This window comes from Salvelinus namaycush, unplaced genomic scaffold (genome assembly GCF_016432855.1).
Source record: "Salvelinus namaycush isolate Seneca unplaced genomic scaffold, SaNama_1.0 Scaffold65, whole genome shotgun sequence".
Taxonomy (NCBI): domain Eukaryota; kingdom Metazoa; phylum Chordata; class Actinopteri; order Salmoniformes; family Salmonidae; genus Salvelinus; species Salvelinus namaycush.
The window spans coordinates 325737-333565 of NW_024061364.1; the positions used below are offsets into that span (position 1 = coordinate 325737).

Here is a 7829-nt window from a genome sequence, read left to right on the forward strand (position 1 = left end):
AGAGCCTTACGGTTGTGGGCGGAGCAGTTGCCGTACCAGGCGGTGATACAGCCCGACAGGATGCTCTCGATTGTGCATCTGTAGAAGTTTGTGAGTGCTTTTGGTGACAAGCCGAATTTCTTCAGCCTCCTGAGGTTGAAGAGGCGCTGCTGCGCCTTCTTCACAACGCTGTCTGTGTGGGTGGACCAATTCAGTTTGTCCGTGATGTGTACACCGAGGAACTTAAAACTTTCCACCTTCTCCACTACTGACCCGTCGATGTGGATAGGGGGGTGCTCCCTCTGCTGTTTCCTGAAGTCCACAATCATCTCCTTTGTTTTGTTGACGTTGAGTGTGAGGTTATTTTCCTGACACCACACTCCGAGGGCCCTCACCTCCTCCCTGTAGGCCGTCTCGTCGTTGTTGGTAATCAAGCCTACCACTGTAGTGTCATCCGCAAACTTGATGATTGAGTTGGAGGCGTGCATGGCCACGCAGTCGTGGGTGAACAGGGAGTACAGGAGAGGGCTCAGAACGCACCCTTGTGGGGCCCCAGTGTTGAGGATCAGCGGGGTGGAGATGTTGTTACCTACCCTCACCACGTGGGGGCGGCCCGTCAGGAAGTCCAGGACCCAGTTGCACAGGGCGGGGTCGAGACCCAGGGTCTCGAGCTTGATGACGAGTTTGGAGGGTACTATGGTGTTAAATGCTGAGCTGTAATCGATGAACAGCATTCTCACATGGGTATTCCTCTTGTCCAGATGGGTTAGGGCAGTGTGCAGTGTGGTTGCGATTGCGTCGTCTGTGGACCTATTGGGTCGGTAAGCAAATTGGAGTGGGTCTAGGGTGTCCGGTAGGGTGGAGGTGATATGGTCCTTGACTAGTCTCTCAAAGCACTTCATGATGACGGAAGTGAGTGCTACGGGGCGGTAGTCGTTTAGCTCAGTTACCTTAGCTTTCTTGGGAACAGGAACAATGGTGGCCCTCTTGAAGCATGTGGGAACAGCAGACTGGGATAAGGATTGATTGAATATGTCCGTAAACACACCAGCCAGCTGGTCTGCGCATGCTCTGAGGACGCGGCTGGGAATGCCGTCTGGGCCTGCAGCCTTGCGAGGGTTAACACGTTTAAATGTTTTACTCACCTCGGCTGCAGTGAAGGAGAGCCCGCAGGTTTTGGTAGGGGGCCGTGTCAGTGGCACTGTATTGTCCTCAAAGCGGGCAAAAAAGTTGTTTAGCCTGTCTGGGAGCAAGACATCCTGGTCCGCGACGGGGCTGGTTTTCTTTTTGTAATCCGTGATTGACTGTAGACCCTGCCACATACCTCTTGTGTCTGAGCTGTTGAATTGCGACTCGATTTTGTCTCTGTACTGAGACTTAGCCTGTTTGATTGCCTTGCGGAGAGAATAGCTACACTGTTTGTATTCGGTCATGCTTCCGGTCACCTTGCCCTGGTTAAAAGCAGTGGTTCGCGCTTTCAGTTTCACGCGAATGCTGCCGTCAATCCACGGTTTCTGGTTTGGGAATGTTTTTATCGTTGCTGTGGGTACGACATCGTCAATGCACTTCCTAATGAACTCGCTCACCGAATCAGCATATTCGTCAATATTGTTGTTGGACGCGATGCGGAACATATTCCAATCCGCGTGATCGAAGCAGTCTTGAAGCGTGGATTCAGATTGGTCGGACCAGCGTTGAACAGACCTGAGCGTGGGAGCTTGTTGTTTGAGTTTCTGTTTGTAGGCTGGAATCAACAAAATGGAGTCGTGGTCAGCTTTTCCGAAAGGGGGGCGGGGGAGGGCCTTATAAGCGTCGCGGAAATTAGTATAACAATGGTCTAGTGTTTTTCCAGCCCTGGTAGCACAATCGATATGCTGATAGAATTTAGGGAGTTTTGTTTTTAGATTAGCCTTGTTAAAATCCCCAGCTACGATGAATGCAGCCTCAGGGTGTGTGGTTTCCAGTTTACAAAGAGTCAGATAAAGTTCGTTCAGGGCCATCGATGTGTCTGCTTGGGGGGGAATATATACGGCTGTGATTATGATTGAAGAGAATTCCCTTGGTAGATAATGCGGTCGACATTTGATTGTGAGGAGTTCTAGATCAGGTGAACAGAATGACTTGAGTTCCTGTGTGTTGTTATGATGATCACACCACTTCTCGTTAATCATAAGGCATACCTAGCACTCTGACTCTACACCAGAGAATACACACAGGAGAGAAATCTTATAGCTGTGGTCAATGTGGGAAGAGTTTTATTACATCTGCCCAACTGACTCTACACCAGAGAAAACAAGACAATATATGACTGTTCTTGCTCATTTTAAGACAAATTTCAAATAATCATTACATTCATTACAGACGTCAATTGTTGTACAACATCATGGCTACGCTGTTGGCATCACTTTTTACAGTGGATTTCTGCTGTTGTGGGCCTTTAACCATCTGTCTGACTTTATTGTTCACACAGGAGAGAGACAGGACTACCGTGGGTCCTCTGGGGAGCCTCAACAACCTCATGATGCTGACAAGGCAGAGAAGAGTTTCTCCACATCAGAACACCTCAAGAAACACCAGCAGAGATCCACAGGGAAGAAACCTCACTGCTGCTCTGACTGTGGGAAGAGATTCACCTCCTCAGCAGGCATTAAAATTCATCAGAAAATCCACACAGTAGAGAAACCTTATAGCTGTAATGAATGTGGGAAGAGTTTTATTCACCTAAGCAGCTTGATGTCACACCAGAGAACACACACAGGAGAGAAATCTTATAGCTGTACTCAATGTGGGAAGAGTTTTGATACATCTAGCCATCTTATTGTACACCAGAGAATACACACAGGAGAGAAACCTTATAGCTGTGGTCAATGTGGGAAGAGTTTTGGTCAATCTAGCACTCTGACTCTACACCAGAGAATACACACAGGAGAGAAATCTTATAGCTGTGGTCAATGTGGGAAGAGTTTTACTACATCTGCCCAACTGACTCTACACCAGAGAACACACACAGGAGAGAAACCTTATAGCTGTGATCAATGTGGGAAGAGTTTTACTACATCTGCCCAACTGACTCTACACCAGAGAATACACACAGGAGAGAAACCTTGTAGCTGTGATCAATGTGGGAAGAGTTTTGTTACATCTGGCAATCTGAAGATACACCAGAGAACACACACAGGGGAGAAACCGTTTAGCTGTACTCAATGTGGTAAGAGTTTTACTCAGCTAAGCAACCTGATATCACACCAGAGAACACACACAGGAGAGAAACCATATAGCTGTGGTCAATGTGGGAAGAGTTTTGGTCAATCTAGCACTCTGACTCTACACCAGAGAATACACACAGGAGAGAAATCTTATAGCTGTACTCAATGTGGTAAGAGTTTTACTCAGCTAAGCAACCTGATATCACACCAGAGAACACACACAGGAGAGAAACCATATAGCTGTAATGAATGTGGGAAGAGTTTTATTCACCTAAGCAGCTTGATGTCACACCAGAGAACACACACAGGAGAGAAATCTTATAGCTGTACTCAATGTGGGAAGAGTTTTGATACATCTAGCCATCTTATTGTACACCAGAGAATACACACAGGAGAGAAACCTTATAGCTGTGGTCAATGTGGGAAGAGTTTTGGTCAATCTAGCACTCTGACTCTACACCAGAGAATACACACAGGAGAGAAATCTTATAGCTGTGGTCAATGTGGGAAGAGTTTTACTACATCTGCCCAACTGACTCTACACCAGAGAACACACACAGGAGAGAAATCTTATAGCTGTGATCAATGTGGGAAGAGTTTTACTACATCTGCCCAACTGACTCTACACCAGAGAACACACACAGGAGAGAAACCTTATAGCTGTGATCAATGTGGGAAGAGTTTTGCTGCATCTAGCACTCTGACTCTACACCAGAGAATACATACAGGAGAGAAACCTTATAGCTGTGATCAATGTGGAAAGAGTTTTGGTCGATCTGGCCAGCTGTCATCACACCAGAGAATACACACAGGAGATAAATCTTATAGCTGTGGTCAATGTGGAAAGAGTTTTGGTCGATCTGGCCAGCTGACATCACACCAGAGAATACACACAGGAGATAAATCTTATACCTGTGGTCAATGTGGGAAGAGTTTTACTACATCTAGCATTCTGACTGTACACCAGAGAACACACACAGGAGATAAACCTTATACCTGTGGTCAATGTGGGAAGAGTTTTACTACATCTAGCTCTCTGACTGTACACCAGAGAATACACACGGGAGAGAAACCTCATAGCTGTGATCAATGTGGGAAGAGGTACACTGATAAAAGATCTCTGATTAAACATCAGAAAATACATGGAATTGTTTCATGATATCAATGAATTAATGTCACAATGTGGAATGATGTAACATTGTAGTAGGAGTATTTAAATGATGTCACAATGTAGAATCCTAAATGTTTGCCCCCTGTTCAATTGATTTCAACATGATATGGATATTAGCCTCAGGGGGAAAATCCAGGCTCTGAATTGGAAGAGTACTATTTATGTGATTTAACAAAAAGTGACTAACACAAAAGGAGCTGTGTTACACTTACCACGTTGGTGACCCACTTGAATCGATATGCAACACTTCAAAATGTAGCGATCTATTTTCTACAAATTGTCCTCTAATCAGGGATGTACACATTATTCCCATATTCTGTGTGGTTTTTGAGCTGTTAGTTTTAACAGGACGTGCAACCTCATCTCCCTTCTGTCACACAAATAATTTTGACATGATATCGATGAGTGATGACAAATAAGGGTTTTTTCCTTTGTTTAGTGACCCCTAAATTTAAATACATCACTCCAAAATGTAGCTGACTGTTTTCTGCAGGTTGTCCTCTAACCAGTGAGGTGAAAGATATCTCCCATTTCCATGTGTTTTTTTAGTTGTGTTAGTTTCAACAGCACCTACAACCTGATGTCCCCCCTAATCGATATCAGTGATTTATTTCTACTTGTCAAAACAACAGCGTTTCTGGTGCTTGTGCAGTTTATAAGGAGCTTGTTTTAAAAAATATTATTATTGTGGCCGATGTTTGTGTATATACCACATGTTAGGTTTTCAATTTATCCCAAACTGTTTGGTTATTGATTTGAACATGTTAAAAATGTGTTTTGACATTGGGCTATCCCACCTAGAAACTGTGCAACCAAATATTTCATATTTACATTTCATGTAACATTTGGTAATGGTAATTATTTATGCAACCAACTAACAATTATATTGACATTGTGCTTTTAGAATATCAAGGTTAATTCTCACATGTGCCAAACCAAATGTACGAGAGCATGACATTGGGGACTGGGCCCAGATCCAACAACATGCCTATCTAGTGAACAATGAAAAGAGAGAGAAGCTCTGCAGTGAGGTGGAAAGTTACTACAGATATTGCAGGAGTTTCCTCTTGAAATCAGACATGTCTGTGGTGAGAACAACCTGGTTGCTGATTGTCTCAAGGGTGGGCAGTCAAAATGTTTTGCGTTTAGCCAGTGCGTTGCCATGGATCACAATTTATTTTGACTGTTTTTCCGTATTGGAGACGAGTTTTGTTTGGGCTCATTTCAAGGGGACGAGAGTTCTAGAAGTTAGTGAGTTTTAGGTTTCTCTGTGGGAAAAATAAATATTGTTTTTAGTTGTTGTTAGACAGACACCATGTTTATATTGGTGATGGTGAAGCATTGTAGTTGATTATAATGTGACATGGAAGTTGTTTTCTGTTGGTGGTGAGCATTCTCTTAAGCTTTTGGTTTTTTCATTTATGTTTTGAGGTTGGACTTTAGCACGTATAGCTCGTTAGCACGTATAGCTTGTTAGCACGTAGGACGCACTGATTGGTGTCACCTCGTTAGTCAGTATGTGTTACACCTGTGCTGGCTTGTCCATCTCGTTAGTGGGAAGGTGTTTCACCTGAGCTGGTCCAGGTTCTATTTAAGAGTGTCTGGCCCAGTGCTCCAGTTGTCTTGATAGATGTGGAGAGTCAACACCTTTAGTTGCTCCACCTTTTTGGTTTGCTTCCTGTCTTTAAGTTTGGTGTGGGTTTTTCTTTTGTTTGCTTCTTCTTGGGCAGATTTAGTGGGTCTCATGGTTGGTGTCTTTTAGGTCCCAGTTGTTGTTACTTGTCAATTTTCAGAGGACACCCCCATAGTGTCTTTCAGAACCCCTCCTAAAAAAACAAGCTTATATTTTGGGTTGGGTTGGATATTGCATCCAATTAATATTTTAATCAATGGCATTTCCTTAGAATGTTCATTAGTCTTTCAGTTGTTAGTCTTATGTTGTGTACTAAATATTTCTGTATATTTTCATTGTTTTTTCCTGTGAAGCCGTTGTGTTGCATCCATGTCTGAAATGTGCTGTATAAATAAAGCTTGATTTGATTTCAACAAATGAACCCAATGACTGACCAATCAACAGACTCTTGATCCATCTTAGTATGAAAAACAGTATCAATCCCACTTTTCCAGCCTGCTGAAGGTGTGGTGGAGTGGTAAACACGACTCCCGGCTCTACCAGGGGCTTGAGGTGGTCTCTCACAGCTCTGCTTATGTCATGTTCTGTGGCCTTGCTGTTCCATTTCTTGACTGCCCCTGCAACACAGAAAGAAACACATTTAATCATATTATATAAAACATTCAAAGTAATGGATATGGAGCATCTATGGCCTCAGTTACACCTGGCACCTAAATGTGACTTCTGTCATCCGATCACTCCAAGCTGAATTCGGTTCAGATCTACCAGGATGGGCCTTTGACAGTCTGGACGCAGTCAGGCCACTGAATATAAATAAGCAAAGTAAAGAGGTGGGGTGAATGAGTGGGGAAAAGTACATTTGATACAAATTACCTTCATAATATCAAAGAACAAATGTGTGTGTCTGAGGGGAAAATAACTTTCATACAGCCAAAAGGGGTGAGAAATTACACCAATATCAGTGGACAATTTGCACTAATGTAAATAAACATAGATGATGGAACATATTCCCTTTTGCTGACGTGATGAACCGCTAAGGGGACAAAAATATTTACCATCTAAACCACGTGTGACCTCTCACCTCTCTGGCTGTAGAAGTGTTCTTCCTAACCAGTCCCTCAACAGCTCTCTGACTGAGCTCCACCCTCACTGGGTCTTCAGAGGAGAGGAAGGCTGAGGAGGGATGGAAGGATGAATGGCTCAGTCAGTCAATGAAATGTAGAGCTGATGTCTATGCTGTCTGATAAAATCACTATTTTAGTAGTTCATTAAAGTAAATAAGGCTTTATGATTGCTGAATACCAACTATCAATCACATTTACATTACATTTAAGTCATTTAGCAGACGCTCTTATCCAGAGCGACTTACAAGTACATACATTCATACTTTTTTTTTTGTACTGGCCCCCCGTGGGAATCGAACCCACAACCCTGGCGTTGCAAGCGCCATGCTCTACCAACTGAGCCACACGGGGCCCGAATCACTTAGATCATGTATTTTCAGGTACAGATACATCCTTGGGACGTCCCTAGCCCATTGAAGTTGACATTTAAAATGGTTAAGGTAAAATTGTTAAACCCTAAAAAATTTACCCTAATGGTTAAGGTAGGGGTTAAACCCTAAATTAACCCAAATGGTTAAGGTAGGGGTTAAACCCTAAATTAACCCTAATGGTTAAGGTAGGGGTTAAACCCTAAATTAACCCTAATGGTTAAGGTAATAAGGTGTAACTTTGCATTGGGACTTCAAACATATATTTCATTTGATATTTTATAAACATACACATACAAATTACAACCTCATACAAACATTAACTACATCACACCTGCCCAGACCCAC

At 43.2% G+C, this 7829-nt stretch overlaps 1 non-coding gene across 1 annotated transcript; it reads right to left on the reverse strand.

The window, feature by feature from the left end:
* Positions 1–7390: 7390 nt before the first annotated feature.
* On the reverse strand, positions 7391–7466 carry trnaa-ugc. The gene has a single exon. It is a non-coding gene; the product is annotated as a tRNA-Ala (tRNA).
* Positions 7467–7829: the final 363 nt, after the last annotated feature.